Source organism: Eleutherodactylus coqui, chromosome 1 (genome assembly GCF_035609145.1).
Source record: "Eleutherodactylus coqui strain aEleCoq1 chromosome 1, aEleCoq1.hap1, whole genome shotgun sequence".
Classification (NCBI taxonomy): Eukaryota; Metazoa; Chordata; class Amphibia; order Anura; family Eleutherodactylidae; genus Eleutherodactylus; species Eleutherodactylus coqui.
This window is the reverse complement of record NC_089837.1, coordinates 403,677,870-403,690,368: the sequence shown is the minus strand read 5'-3', so window position 1 is coordinate 403,690,368 and position 12,499 is coordinate 403,677,870. Positions and strand designations below refer to the sequence as shown.

Genomic DNA, 12,499 nt, shown 5'->3' with positions numbered 1-12,499 from the left:
TTGCAAATTAATATAACTCAGGCACATAAAATCACAGCATGGTGCTCCCAATCCGTCAGAATTGCTGCAAAAACACGATTCAAACGCAAAGCATGAATAAAAGAGTGACCTACAATCATTGTACAGAAAAATAAGACATCCACCTTCAAGCAGTGTGTTGTAATCAGTGATCAGTAAATAGATAGTGGCCTACACATACATATAGAACGGACTAGTTAGTATTATTTATAGTACCAGTGTTTCTGGTGGCGCAATATGTCACTTATAATATAATATAGTAAATAACATCATCATATGTAACTCATTGAAGGGCCTGTGACGACGGTTGGAGTTGGTCAAAATATTGAAGGACTTGTGGTGAGGTCACCGTCATGTGATCAGGGGCAGAGCTCAGAGCTCCGGTAATTTAGCTACTCGCTAAAGTGAAATCGTGGTGAGATGAAGCACCTGTGATTACATCCTTGTCATGTGGTCAGGGGCGGAGCATGGAACTTACTCTCCCGATGAAGGGCCTTTCATGACATCATCATCATGTGGTCAGGGGAGGAGCTTGTAACTCACTCACGGACAAGTGGTCATTAGTATTTGATTTTAATCCCTTAACAACCAGAGTGTTTCCATCATAAATGACCAGATGCTCTTTATTGCTTTTAGGCATATGGTGGTTTAACAGCTCTATTTTTTTTTTTCTTGGGCTACCAAAATATTTTTAATGCTTTTTTCATGACACACAGGGCTGTTTTTTTTTATTTCCAGAGAATTTGTTCCTCTTTATTCTTTTATTAGGGATAATGTGTATAAAAAGTAAGAAAAAAAATAAAAAACTAAGTGCAGGGATAACTTTCCCATTTTGTTTTGGTCAGTTTGACATATAAATTACGGTCCAGTATAGATATATAAATTGCATTGTCTCAGATTACAGGGCAGCTATAGTAATGGTTTGGATTGGCATGGGCAGTAGGTTTTTTTCTTAATATAATATAAAAATAAGCACAAAAAAATTGTAGAATACATTTTTTTAACATTTGTGCCGCCATGACATCATATAAAACCTGGGAACATTCATATTTTGCATCCATCGGAGCCCCAGTTCCAGATGAAAACATCCTCCATTGAGCACTAACTATGTAGACAGGAAAAAAGAAGACAGAAGCGACTATAAAGAATCGATTGGATTTAAAACCCAGGACTAAGTGTTGAACATGAATGGAGCTTGGTCGCAATTAGGTTAACATCAGCCTAAGGCCGGTTTCACGCGGCCGAGAATCTCCCGCAGGATTTGTGTGTTGAGAAAAAAAACACACAAAACTTGCATGAATATGAACCCCATTCTTTAAAAAAAAAAAAACGCGGCATGCCCTATCTGTGGGTGCGCCCTCGCATCGCATTACACATTGCTTTCAATGGGGCTGGCAAAGCATCACACCACGTGCCAGGTGCACGCAAGTGCAATGTGATTCTTTCCTATTGAACGTAATAGGAAACACTCAGCGATCCGCAAATGGAACTGTCAGCCTTGCGAACTGTCAACCTCGCATTCGTGGGGATATCGCACTTGCCGTGAAGTTAGCCTCATTGTATAATTGTTGCAGTGTTTATTCTGCAAAACCAGCTCACTAAATTGTGTCTATCTACTGATGGAGGGATGGAAGGGAAAGAAGGAAAGCTGCTTGCATTATAAATTAAGGCTGATCTAGACACAACGAGAATCGCTCAAAATTTGCTTAAGAATCTTTTGAGCGATTCTCGTTCTGTCTAAATGCAGGGACATTGTGCAGTTTTCGTGCATGAGTTGCTGATCGCTGAATTCTAGCTTGCTAGAATTGAGCGATAAGCTGTTATCAGTGGAGCAGGCTGTTATCAGCCGACTGCACTGATAAGATTCTCTGTGCCTGCGTCCTGCTATAAGCGCAGAGAACACTACAGCTGTTTGCATATGCAAAGCAGCTGTACTGTTCTGTTAGCGGATGCGGCTGTGTCCCACTCCGCTTGCATATTCTATAGTAGATAATTAGCTACTATAAAGTATGCAAAGATGATCGCTCAAAACTGTCATTTCAACTGTCATTTGAGCGACTTTTGAGCAAACATCTGTCAGTGTAAATGGGGTATTAGACCGCTGCAAAAATCCTTGGCCTACATTCGATTTAAGTGCTGCAGATGGAAATCTTACATTAGCCACAAGAACGAACATTGTGCGTGGTCTACATGTGTGCATGCAATGTACCTGCTTCATGTACAATATTAGCAGTATAATCCCCACATGATTAGAGCGGGAGCTACTTTATTACCCTAAAGTCCTACTCCTTTTCTACACAGCCTCACAGAAGTTTCTGACCATCATCAAGTTCTCCCTTGTGTTCATCACCCATATCCCATTCCCTATAGTTTCTATGTCTAAGGGCTTTCTTCAAATGACCATATTTGCTCGCACAACATAGAAAATAGAACCCATTGATGTCAATGTGTTTGAACTTATAAACTAAATGCACGCACAAAAATAGGTCCTGCTCTATTCTCCTGCATATTTCCACACCAAGGGTACCATAAAGTCTGTAGGAGCTGCGCAAATGCGCACTTATTATAAAAACAAATGCGCAATATGCTGCATAATTCCGCGGAAATAAGTACACATCTGGACTTCATTAGGCTAAATAGCCTTTTAAATAAAGAAAAGGAGTGTGTCGCGCGTGTGAACTGGCCCTGCGTGCGCAAAAAGTGTAGTACTACTCGCCGATACGCGCACAAATGACCGCGGAGAATTGCAGCATGCCATGATTTAGATACTGCGAGCGGAGAATCGCTAGGATTCTCTGCTCGTGGATGCCGCGGCTGCGCTTTCCATAGCAACGCTATGGAAAGCTTCACACAGCATGATCCTAAGTTGTGAGGTTGGACTACTTTTTCCAGTACATTTCATAGATACTCCGTTGTTTTGAGTCCTGGGAAATTTGGTGGCTAGGTCATCACCTTGAACACTTTGCCATGTTTGTGAACAAATTTTGCAGAGTTTCAGGGCATATTATTCTTCTGAAATTCTACAAAGGAGTATGCGGTGCGTGAAACCAACCTAAGGGTGACTACCCACTACAGTTTTTTTTCACTGCGAAATTCGCAGCGTTCTTTTTTCTGCAGGGGTCAAAAATCGCGATTTTGTGGTAAATTGCGATTTTGCGCGATCGCGATTTTAACATTACAAGTGCCATAGACCCCTGCAGAAAAAAAAACGCTGCGAATTTCACTATGAAAAAAAACTGTAGTGGGTAATCACCCTAAAGCCGCCTGCCCATGGGCGCTTTTGCATTGCGTTACTCGCAGCGATAATCCGGCCGCAGGGAACGCAGGGCACGCTTTGCTATGGAAAGTGCAGCCCACCTGTCCACGAGCGGAGCATCATAGCAATTCTCCACTCGCGGGCAGCAAATTGCAGATAGGCTCACCGCGGAGATCCGTCTGCCGGCTCCTGCTCCTGGACAGGCAGTCTAAGGAGTGAAACCCCGCTGAGAAATCTACAATAAAATCATGTGCAGAATGAACAATGCACAATACAGATCTCTCCCATCATCTATTTATACCCAGAACTGTGACTGTAACAAGGAGGTGCCCCTCACGTCTGGAGGAAAGAAGGCTTCTACACAACATAGAAGGGGGTTCTTTACAGTAAGAGCTCTCTGCTTGAGGATGTGGTGATGGGGAACTCACTTAAAGGGCTCAAGAGGAGTCCGGACACCTTTCTTCAGTCTAACAATATCATTTGTTATAATCATTAATAATATCAAGTGTTGTTGATCCACAGATTATTCCGATTGCCAGATTTGAGTCAGGAAGGAATTTTATCACCTTAAGTGTGACTACCCACTACTGTTCTTTTTCACTGCGAAATTTGCAGCGGTTTTTTTCTCCAGGGGTCTATGGGACTCGTAAATGTTAAAATCACATCGTGAAAAATTGCGATTTAGCGGTAAATAGTGATTTTGCCGCGATGCGTTTTTAACATTAGAAAGCCCCATAGACACCTGGAAAAAAAACGCAGCAAATTCGCAAGCGCTAGTGGGTAGTCACCCTAAATGCGGAAAATTAGCTTTCTACCTCATTGGAGTTATTTGTCTGCCTTCCTCCGGATAGATATATGTCTTTTTCAGCTTCACATATTATATTCCTATATTAACTAGCCTAAAAGTCAAGATGTAGAATAATACTAAGATGTCGTTCCCACTCAGTAGGTCTATACAGAGTTAACCTGGATGCTTGACAAAGTACATAGACTTGTTGGCAAGAAAACCCCGGACGCAGGCATGAATAAAGCCCTTCAGACATTTTACCTTCCTACCAAACCTCAAAACAAATGTTTGTACTTCTAATTAACAGAAGCGGCGTTATTGCCATGGCCGGTAGGTGTCAGAATCTATAAGAGGGTAACTGTGTGCCCCTACCTGCATGGTGATGTTACATATATGCCAATCAGACAATCCTGTATTCTAGCACTAATGAGACAACAGTGGGAATATACTCACGCACTTATTTGGGTCGGCTTTCATATACAGCCATGTATTTAAAATCAACAAGATGCTCTATATGACAGGATTAATGGGATGTTTAGACTGGAAAGCTGCGATTTAGAAAACAATTGCGCAGAAAGAGCAGCTGCGTTCTTCATGGTCACAGCAGTTCTCAAAACATGGGATGCGGTAAATGTTATGGAACGGGACCAACTGATTATGCCAATACTTACAACCAGGACAGCACATGTGATTTCACGTTCTGATAGCGGACAAATCTGCTATCAGGGGACGGTTTGGATATGGTAAAAACTGCACCAAAAAGCGCATTAGAAAAGCTGCGTGTGTTCTGAAGTATCTGCAGATCTTTACCAGGCGCTCAGCAAATGCAGAAAAACATGCGGTTTGCCAGTATGGTTTTTAGTGCAGTTTTGCTCCATGTGGATACATTCTAAAGCCAGTTCCAGAGGAGCGGACTGTAATACACACGAAATACGGATGTGTAACAGATGACATTATAACCGTAGGTCATCAGTGTTTGATCAGTATTTACGGTCATGGTTTGCATTTTATTTAATAGTAGCAATCTGGAGGCAAAACGGCGGTTAAAAATACGGTCATGTGATTTACATTACCCCCATATTACAGTTCACAAAATACGGACCAAATAAGCAGCTGAAATACGCTCGTCTGAAGAGAAGCCTAGTGGACAAAATAGTGAAGGACACTTTTGTCCAACAGGCCGGGCTCACGTGAACGTGTGGCAGAACGCAACATTTTACCGCGGTGTGGACCGGAGTATCAGCGTTTATTGCTTGCACATAACAGCATATCTCACGCACATTGTTTAATTTATTCTTTACCTAGATTACAATGTTTGGAGGAATGGTTGTAAATGTTTTAAGAACTGTGGAGCCGAGGATTCGGCTTGAACTATGGTTGGGACATCGAAAACCGATATATCGAAATATGGATATATGGCTAATGCTTTGGGGATACTTTTCACCGATATTGTTATGTCCGATATATCGGTAACATCGATAGTTTAAGGTGATATAGTATCGATTTTTGTAAAGAAGCACCGTGTCTTGTGGTCCGGTGACCAGATTTTCCTATTTTACATTCCACCCTTTCCTTTGTGTCGGTACAGGATGTAGTTTTGCTCCAGGCTTTAATGAACTTATAAACAAGTTCTAGAAACTTCTGTAAAGTGTGAGGTGACTCTTTGTCACAAATAAGGTTTGCTCCAGGCAAAACGACTCTCAGAAACAGTGGGGTCTTCGGCCCGTCCTCCACATGCGCTTGTTCATTGTGTTGGACGCAGGCTCTGAACGCTTGCGTCTAACGCGATGGCTGTGGGCAGTGCATTCTAAATAAAAGCATTTCCACATGCAGATGGAGGGCTGCGCTGAACGCACGACGGTGGCGTCCAGAACAGAAGACGCGACATGTCGTGCGTTCAGTGCTAACGCGAACGCAGTGCCCCTAGAAAAGAAAGGAGACTCATCTAACGCAACTACAATTGTGTTTGGGGCACTGCGTTCGCGTTACCAGGCCCTGCATAGTTTACAGGTTGCCATGGAGACCGTTGGTCCCTCAGTGGCAACTTGAAAAAAATGCAGGGCAAACAGCCCTACAAACACACAGAGATCATGCTCACATCCCGTCAGGTCCAGCGGCCATCTTCCGGCTTCCTTGTAGCTGGCAGGACCTTGTTTCACTGTGTTTACCTCCAATCATCTTTCTGCACTCCCGGTCATGTCTGCTGGAAGGACCATTGTGAAGGGAGAGCATGCGAGCAAATTAAGGTTTCGGGCTCATTAGATAACGATTATTGGGGCCAATGATAAAACCTTCTTTCCATATACCTCATTTTAATTCTATGTTTCATCTGTAATTCTTTATTCGCATTTGTAACTTTAATATATTTTCATGTTATTAATAGTTTGAAGTTAATAAATTCAACAGTTTAAAGTTTTAAAAGAAAACTATATATTTTTTGTTGATTGTTGCTTTATTAACCCTAGACCGGTTTTATTTTTATACAGCATTTTAAAAAGTCGATATATCGAAATATCGATAGTTTTCCACAGATATTTTACAATAATCGATAGTTTGTTCAGCGATGGTCGATACTGTTGATATTTTTGTGTCGATGTCCCAACCTTAGCTTAAACTGCTCGCCATCCACGGCTTGGTCTGCCACGTTTTGGGGACATGACAACAGTCAGACTGGTAAGACCTTGATATGAACGTCGCTTAGCAGCGCTGGACTCTCCCTAGCGGCGCTGGTGGCTGAAGCACAACCGCACCGCTAGATTTAACATAGGAGATTTGACCTTGCCTGACAGATCACTCAATGTATCAAACTCACATTGTATGATTTTGGCGGTGTTGAGGATGTAATAAATCTAATGACACAAACATCATCCACCAAAAGGTCATGCAAAGAGGTCAAAGAGTGGTGCAAGAAAAAGCCTGTAGGATGCTTTATATTAGATTTTCCTCTAAACACCACACATAAGTAATATAATTGCATATATACAGTGTTTTGCACGCACGCATAAAGAACAATAGGGCTCTATCGCGCATAATATGCAGTAAAATGGAACATGCTGCATTCTTTTTACATAGTACTATATGCAATGAATAAACACTGGTGTGAGTAGAACTGCGAAAATCCATGTATTTGAATTGCCACAATGTACCGCATATAAGATGTGCGTAAAAACGGAATTCAAATACGCTCACAGCCTAAGGCTGGATTTACACGGGCATATATTGGCCTGGTTTTCATGCCTGGCCAATATACGCTGCCCCTCTGTTGCATTGGTTTACAATGGGCGTATTTCCGTGGCGTAAATATACCCAGCCGGCCAAGATAAGGCATTTCGGCCAGGCACTTTTATGCCGGCGGTGGCTGCATAGACTCCTGTGGGAGCCTATGGCAGCTCCGGGAGAAGGGAGGTGGGAGGGAGTTTAGCAGCATGACTACTGAACTCTCACCCCTTCCCTGCTCCTCTCTGCCTCTTGCCAGCTGTTTTCAATGGGAGGGGGTGGGGAGGGAGCTAATCTCCACCCCCATCACGCCCCCTCGCATTGCTGGCTGCGACAAGGGGAGGAGAGGGGGCAGGAGCTTAGCAAAGTAGCTCCCACCCCGTTCCGCCTCCCCCCCTTGCCGAGAGATGGCGAGGGGGAGGGAACGGGGAAACTTCTGAACGGGCGCACAAACATTAAGATTTTTGCGCTTATTTACGTGTTTTTATGATGCCGACGGGCGAATGTAAAAACGCTGATGCCCGTGTGAATCTAACCAAAGATTGTGCTTCAATGTGACTTTTTTGGTGCTTTTACAGCACCTTTATGCATTTTGTAAGCATTTCTGATGTGCAACTTAACTGTACGTCAAAAATAATCCTGAACACCGCAAACGTTTTAGTGCAGAATGCTGTGGGTTTTGATGCAGTAAAACACATTAAAAAGTTGTGGCATTTTTCAGTAAAATGTGTTTGGTGTTCAGCATTATTAATGTACTGTTACATGCAGACCAGGAACGCTCACATGAAAACACTACCTTAGTGTGGCTACAAAATATTCTGATATTTCCACTTAAAGACATCCAGGTGTGACTACCGGTAACGGGGAACTGCCAAAAGATTATATTATAGACGCTTGGGGCTACAAGATAGATGGGAACTGCTGTTCAATATCTCAATGAGTTCCTGTATTGAGTTACACTTCCTGTAAGCATTTTGGACTCGTCTAAATTACCATCCAAACCCATATTCCCCCCCTAAGGCTGCCTGTCCACGGGCGTTTCTGCATTGCATTCCCCGCGGTGAACACAATGCACACTTTCCATAGCGTTGCTATGGAAAGCACAGGCCGTGTCCATGAGCAGAGAATCATAACGATTCTCCGCGGTCAGCCTATCTGTTGGCTGCTGCTCCTGGGCGGCGGCCCCTGCGGCGGAGATCCACCGCAGGATACCGCAACACCCGTGGACAGGCAGCCTAAGGGCTAATGCCCACAGCCAGATTTCCACCTTGTGAAACACGGCGGGTATCCACAGCGTTTCACTGCAGTTATTAGGTTCTATTGATCCTAATAGATCAACGTTCACGCTGCGGAATTCCGCAGCATAAATAACCCCCGGCATGTCCTATTTGCCGCTGTAATACGTGCGGACGGCTTCCATTGTAGTCAATGGAAGCTGGCCGTCATGCTATACTTCCGCTGTAGAACAGCGGAAGTATAGCGTGAATATGAGTACCGCCGGCCGCGTCATATGACACTGTCGGCGACTCATGCGCTGTACTGCGTATGCGCGCCGGTGCATTATTGCGGGAGATGCACAGCGGATCCAGAGGAGAGTATAGGGGCTTTGAGGGGCACCGTGACGGACTCTGTTGTGGTATTCCGCTTGCGGAGCCCTTCATGGCCGTGGGCATGAGCCCTAAATGTCTTTACAGGTCCAATCACACGGGGTGTATTTTCTACAGTGTAGCAAAGTCTGATGCGTTACATGTGCAGCCCTCACCCGCTCACTGATAGGAGGGGGTCCACAGTGTAAATATAAAGAAAAACTGTAGAGAACTACTGTGCCTAGGAAGGGTTTGAGGGTAGTTAGGTATTCACACAGATGCTCCAATGCCCCTGCACAAGAAAACCAGAGAAATGTCACAGTGGCAACTTTTTTTTTAAGAAAAAACAGTTCTAGGAAATTGTTATGTCACAAGTAAATCCGAAACAAAGAGTCAATATGAATTACTCCCAACAGTGTCAGATAAGACTGGATTACTTCTTAGATTGTTTCCATTCCAGATAAACACCTCACAAATTCCAGGTAAAGGCCTCATTCATATCAAAGCACAAGAATGTTTCTAATGACATTGGCCATGCTTCTAACAGTAAGTATCTGCATGCTGTCCTATTGTGTGAGCAATAGATCTGTCTGAGAGGAAGCCGTCTGCTGGAGAGAAGTGCTATTAATTGTTCTATGTTGGTCCCCGGAGAGCTTCTAACCCAATGCTCATATATTACATGGAGTAGTGATATCGTTACTACATAATTATACTGTTCTTCACACTAATACTCTATATCCTATGGTACATTCAGATCATCTAGAAGTAAGCCTGCATGACGTTACAGTAAAGAGACTCTGTCACCATGCTTTTGCACCCCTATGTAAGAGCAGCACAAGGTAGTGTCTGTCACACTGATAACAGTGATATGTCTGTTGTAAGTATCTGTGCAGTAGTTTGGGAGAATCTTGGATTTTATTAGTAGCAGCCAGAAACAGAAGTAGTCCTGCATATTAATGAGCTGCAGCCTAGCCACACCCACCTAACCTGCAGCTAGGACTAGATCTGTGTCTGAGTGCTACTAATAAAATGCAAGTTTCTCCATAACTACTGTACAGATACATACAGCAGATCAATTTAATCAGTGTGACACTGAGAGGGCTGCTAAAACATGACAGACTGTCTTTAAAGGTAAAGCAGAAGTGTAGGCTGTAAATGAAAAGAGCGTTCCAAGTACACTGACAATGCAGGGCTAGTGTCAGGGAGCTGGGGTCCGTGAGACTGGGAGTCCCTGAATTACCCGCAACCCGTGTCCCTACCTACTTGCCCCCCTAGGCTAGGCCCTAGGGCAACAACTGGGCGAAAGTCCCTAGAATAGCTAGGGATGCGGGGCAGGAGCAAGACACACAAACTAATACAAAAACAAACAAAACACAAAGGCAGGTCAGGCAATCCGGGTCGGCAATAAAGAAGAACGAGGTACAAGGGGTCAGGCAAAGGCAAAGCAGGTTCCAAACAAGCAAGTCACAGCAGGGAATCAAACACAGGATACGTGGGTGTAGTTGGAGACCAAACATTAACTGGCAAATACTGGCAGGAACTGAGATGTTTAAATGCTGTCAGATCTCCCGCCCCAGCAGATGATTGGGGTGGGGAGCCTGACAGGAGCCAAAACCCGGATGTTGGAAAAAACAGCCCCCAGCACCTGCTAAGGACAGGCAGGCGTGCCCAGGAATCATGGCAACGGGAACGCAGTGCGGGACAGCACCTGTCGCGTGCCCAGCAACCCGACTAATTAGGCGCACGCCTCCTGCGCTTGGGAGCGTGCGCCCGGAGCCAGGGTACCAGATCACGGCGGCCAGGAGAGGTCACAAAGACCAGGGCTCCCCTGTGTCGTTCCCCCGCAGCCCGGGTACTAGGACTGGTAGTGCGGGCACAGAGACCCCGAGAGCCGCCGGACCTAACAGCTGGGGATGGTAGCTCCTCGTTCAGACCCGGCACTAGGCATAGCGCAGTATGCAAGGTGTGTTTCTTTAACCCCTTAGAAAGAACATCTCATGTCGGGGCTTGGCTACATAGCTTTGCAGCCCTGATCCCACTGACTTCACTTCAGCGATGTATTTCCTTTGCTTATACTCATCACCACTCCCATGTATAGGCTCAGTATTAGTGTAGCTTGACGCCACCAGCAAGCGCTGGTGGCGTCAAGATTGACAGGGGGTGACATCCCTTGTTGCTAATTGGCTGCAGAGGTGGCAGGAGAGCAGGTCCTGGCAGCCCACTATGGATCTCGCATATAGCGTCCTCCGGCCAGGCATGCTTCTGCAGCTGAAAGTGTGTTGGGTGCCGCCAGTGGCACCCTCGTCGGTGGAGAAGGCCACATCGTGCTGGAAAGCAGGGAGCTGCCAGTGGCGTAAAGAAGTTTTCTCGACGCGGCCCCAGAAGGCCGGCCCCCACCCCTGGCGGCAGGATGTAAGTTACAAATCGCCGGCGGCGTACCCATAACCCCCGGCTTGGAGCAGGGAGCAAACAGTGGCGGCGGAAGAAACACTCGCAGCGGCGCTGAGTACTGCAGGACAGGGGATCCCACAGCGCGCTATACCCACAACACCCCTTTAAAGCGCACCTGACCGCAGGGAGCACACAGCACCGCAGCATGTTTGGGGACATGAAACAAGGCTCCACCAATTTGAGAAGATACAGCGCTGACTTCATGTCACAGACAGCTGGGTAACAGGGTCCAGCACTGCGCAGAGGAATACACAGGGAGTGTGCATCACAGACCTCTGCACCTTGCAGGACCTAGAGATCTTCCGACAATCGTGAGCTAGGGGTGTGACATGGGCATCCCTCCATGGAAGCCCTGTCAAACCCCTAGCTTCCGTTGGCGTCAAGATACACTAATACCTATAGGCTCTTCTTTTATTCATCTCCCAGCTGTAGGAATGTGCAGGTGGGCAATCTCCACGGCTTACCGTCAATGGATGATGGCAGATTTGATTGAAGCGTCCACTTGACACATTTGCAGCCCCAAGGGCAAAATCTAAGAAGAGCCCGTACTGGGGAACCAGGATGAGTATAAACATTGTTGAAGTCAGTGAAGACATGACAGGTGCTCTTTAACACCTTCCCAGGAAGGTCATCTGAGCCCCCTGGTACCCTGCAATTGCACTGTGGGGACTCATTGGACGTCAGAATTGGCCCTCCCTCCAGTTAGCTGCTTAGACACAATGGTCAGCATTTACCATGGCACTGAAGAAGTTAAATAGCCACAGTCGGAGCTAGCTCCAAGTGAAGCAGTTTCCAGTGGCTGTCAGCTGTATAAAACAGCGGTTAGCTGCCGGGTATTAAAGGGGTTGTCCCGAGGCAAAAATCAAAAAATTTTTCTCTGCCCAGTCCCCCTTCTACAGCAAACATCACAATGTACCCGCGGAAAGTGTTTTTAAAGATGGTTTCTACTCACCAATTCAGCGTTTCATGAACTTATAAAATTCTTCTTTCAAGATGGCCGCCGGTCCTTTCCCAAAGGTGCACCGCGGGTCTTCTCCCATGGTGCACCGCGGGTCTTCTCCCATGGTGCACCGCGGGTCTTCTCCCATGGTGCACCGCGGGTCTTCTCCCATGGTGCACCGCGGGTCTTCTCCCATGGTGCACCGTGGATTTCTTCTCCAGTCTTGCGTTCCACTGCCGATTAAA

General features: G+C 45.6%; 1 protein-coding gene across 1 annotated transcript in view; it reads right to left on the bottom strand.

Annotated features, from left to right (window-relative positions):
- The window catches only part of ABCC4 (ATP binding cassette subfamily C member 4 (PEL blood group)), a 250,307-nt gene that overhangs the window by 215,203 nt on the left and 22,605 nt on the right, over positions 1 to 12,499 (bottom strand). The window lies entirely within an intron of this gene.